A 3,624-nucleotide genomic window follows, 5' to 3' on the forward strand; every position below is an offset into this window, starting at 1 on the left:
ATTTTATGGTAATTCAGTCTCTTCTACATTCATATACCCAATAAGGAATTAATTTATGACCTGTAACAATTATAAACATGCAATCTTTAAGGAGACAAAGATGTAGACATCAAATATCAGATTGCATAAGTGAAGAAAAACAGAATTGTTTAGAAAAGCCTAACAGTGAGCTTCATTAAGTGTTACATGAGACTACATTTACTGGACATCTTTTAGCTAAGCATCCAGTGGGAATCATTTCTGGCATAATAAACTACCTATAAGTTATAATTTTCTTCATATAAATAACACTTAGGGCATTTCAGACATAATTTGAATAAAGGTTTTTCTTGAACCTAGAAGTTGTATTTCATCATTCCTAAATGTTTAGGATGTGTAGGTGTGGAATGGGCTGGAAAGAGATATATGTAACACACCAAATGGCTCTAGGATGAAAAGAAAGCACAGAAAAAAAACATTTAAACACCAGTCAAGATAGCAATACTGGGATCATTTCTATAATGCATCATCAAAGCAAAATTATAAAATATCAGTATTATTTCAAATAGAATGCCAGCCTATTTTTCTGTCAGTCTAACCTATATTATCTTCAAATGTCTGGATTCTAATTAAAAAGAAATTCACAAACAATATAAGTTGCACCCCCCTTTTTCTGTCTTTACTTATGCCATGGCAATCCATGAACTTCTCTACAAGAAAACTACATAGGTGTTTCATAAGATTATAACTGAAACGCACCAAGTTCTGTGAAGACCCAATACATAAAATCAGTTGTCTGAAGATTACGTAGGTGGCATTCATATTGATGTAATAGGCATTGGTGAAGTATTTATGTTCTCTGCAAAGAGTATCATGTTTCTTTTGGTGTCAGTGCCAACTGATGTTGCTCCAACTCCCTGCTCGTATATTACCCCTCCCTCGGTTGAGGTAGTACTTCTCTCTATGTGATGGTACAGTGGACTAGACTTAAGAATTGATCCAGGCTGAAAGAAACTTTCTTTCTGGATATATTGTATCTAACTCAAATTACTTTCCCAGACAGGGTTCTGGGTTGCCCAAGCAGTGCTGTCAATGTAACTGAGCAGCTGGGAACGAGATGCCAGAGGCAACTGGGGCTGCTTAAATTGATACTGCTCTTCCAGTTACACTTTTAACTTCTCTTTACAGAAGTTCTGACTTTGCCCACCAAAGCCAAAAAACAATCAAACAGCAACTGCTACTGAACTGTTGATACTTCCTTAAATCTGCAGGACATAGCATCAGGTTGGACATTTCAGGTTAGAGAGGAGATGACCCAGGTAGTCATTCTGATGGCAGCAAAGTGCCCGGATTTCAAATTTATGTTCACAACCATCTTATGTAAATTATGACAATCATAATGAATCCTGACCTGTGCGGTCTTCTTATGGATTGCTTTGGGTCTTAGCATTTGAAATTAAATTGGTTCATATCAGGGATTAATACCAATTTAATTAGAATCATTTAACTTAAAGTGATGCACTTTTGTAGCAAAGGTCGTTCTGGCCTCAGCTAACAAATACAGTGCCCCAACCCTGCCACAGTAAGAATGCAACACTTCTTCATTGCCCTTCTCTTCCAGCGCACCAACCTCAGTAAGCCATATCAAGAACTGAAGCGGGTTAGTCGTTCATCTTTATACCACTGAGGACTAACTCCCCTTGGCAGTTCACCCACTCCTCTGATACACTTCATTAAATTATCAGACAGAAGAGGTATAAATAGTAATAAATTCTTAGTTAAACATTTCAAAGCTGCTTATGACTTACTTGAAAACGAATAGAAAATAACTACTTTTCCAAATCCACACTGTAAGAGTTCCACGGAAATTCTCAGCTTGTTTATAAATAACTGACTCCAGTGGTTTCCATTATTTAACACACTCATTCGAAATTTCTTCCTGTTTGTAATCAGAATTCTACTCTCAAAAATATTTTTGAGGTGCTACTAGTATCACAACAGCTACTCCTGGCTTCTTAAGTATACTGAGCAAAGACGGAATTTCTTCCAAAGGCTTCAGCAGAGTTATTCTCAGTAGTTTTATACTTGCTGGCTCATTTGATTATCTTATTATTCTATCAAATATTTTCTAACTGACCAGAGGTTTTCTAATAAAACACATCTTTTGATGAATGAGCATAACGATATTGTACCTAGTGAGTTAGCTGTCAAACCAGAAGGTTATTAATCATGGGAGGAAAAACTCCTATTTAAAAGCCTGAAAAGACACGTTAAATATATGCAACAAACAAAAGGAGGGAAACAGAACTCAAAACAGGAAGGGGGTGTTGTTCAATATTTCAACAAAGGAAATGTAGGATGAAAACTGAAAAGTTGCGTAAGCAATAGGGGCATTAAATTTTTTGTATTCTTTGCACTGGACTATGATTTTGATAGCTGTGTCAAATAACTTCTGTGAGGCAAATTAACAAACCTAAATGCTTAAAGGCAAAACCCTTTGCAAATAAATATAATTCATCTTTCATGAAGTCAGAGGTAAGAGTTATTTGACTTTTTTAAACACAGGAAAGCAATACCTAGATTCTCTTCACTCCATGAATAAGGCTGAATATTTGACCTGTACAGACATACTACCAATCCTGACACACACATCCTCCAATTCTTTAATCACAATGAGTGACATGAAATTAACTTAGGTTTTTCATTCTTATTTACCACACTATTGAATAGTTTCTCACAGAAAAAAAAATTACATAAAAATGGGTGAAAACATTATGCAACTTCAGAATACAAGTGGAGTGATGTATAGATACGTAATTTAAAATGTACTTTAGTACTCATCCCTTCTGACACTACTTTGTAAAATACTGAACAGCAGTAAGACACAGGATGTTAAAACTCCTCTAGCAACCGAGTTTAGGGCCCAAGAATTTATACCACTTTACTATTATTAAAACTGAGAATACGGGCCTTACGCTTCCTGGAACAAGAAACGCTCAAACACACAGCACAAACCAAACATGACTCATGACATTTGAACGTATCCTGTGGCAGCGGGCAGGGAAAGACGCACGTAGCTCCCGTTCGTTATCTGCCGGCAGCTGCCGGTTTATTTGGCCGAACAAACGCAAAACACGATGCCATACTTCAAAAGGAAAAATACGCACAATTAGGAACAACTGATGTGAGGAATGTGCTTTTTCAGTCAACAGAAGAATTTAAACACAAGCTGCGGGCACTAGCTCGGCGGGCTGGCTGTCCCAGCGGCCGGCTGCCTGCCGGTCCCCCAGCAAGCTTCCTTGTACCTCACCACTCCGGCACCGCCGAGGGGACAACCAGCGCTTTGTGCGGCGACCCCGCTCCCGGGGGACGGCTCGGGGAGAGCGCCAGCGCCAGCCCCGCCTCGGCTGGGCTCTGCGGGGAGGCCGCTCCGCCGAGGCCCAGACCACCACCGCCCTTATCGGCGGAGCCCGGCCGGCCGGCGGGGAGAGCGGCCGAGCACCGCGCCCCCGCTATCGCGCACCTTCGAGTGCGAACCCCGTCCGGGGAGCGAGGCCTCCCCCCGGCCGCCGCTGAGGACGCCCCGGCCCGAGCCGAAGCGGCCCGGCGGGGCCGGCCGTGGCCCAGCTCCACACGACCTGCGCG

The sequence above is a fragment of the Haliaeetus leucocephalus genome, unplaced genomic scaffold (assembly GCF_000737465.1).
Source record: "Haliaeetus leucocephalus isolate CR32 unplaced genomic scaffold, Haliaeetus_leucocephalus-4.0 Scaffold0, whole genome shotgun sequence".
NCBI classification, from domain to species: domain Eukaryota; kingdom Metazoa; phylum Chordata; class Aves; order Accipitriformes; family Accipitridae; genus Haliaeetus; species Haliaeetus leucocephalus.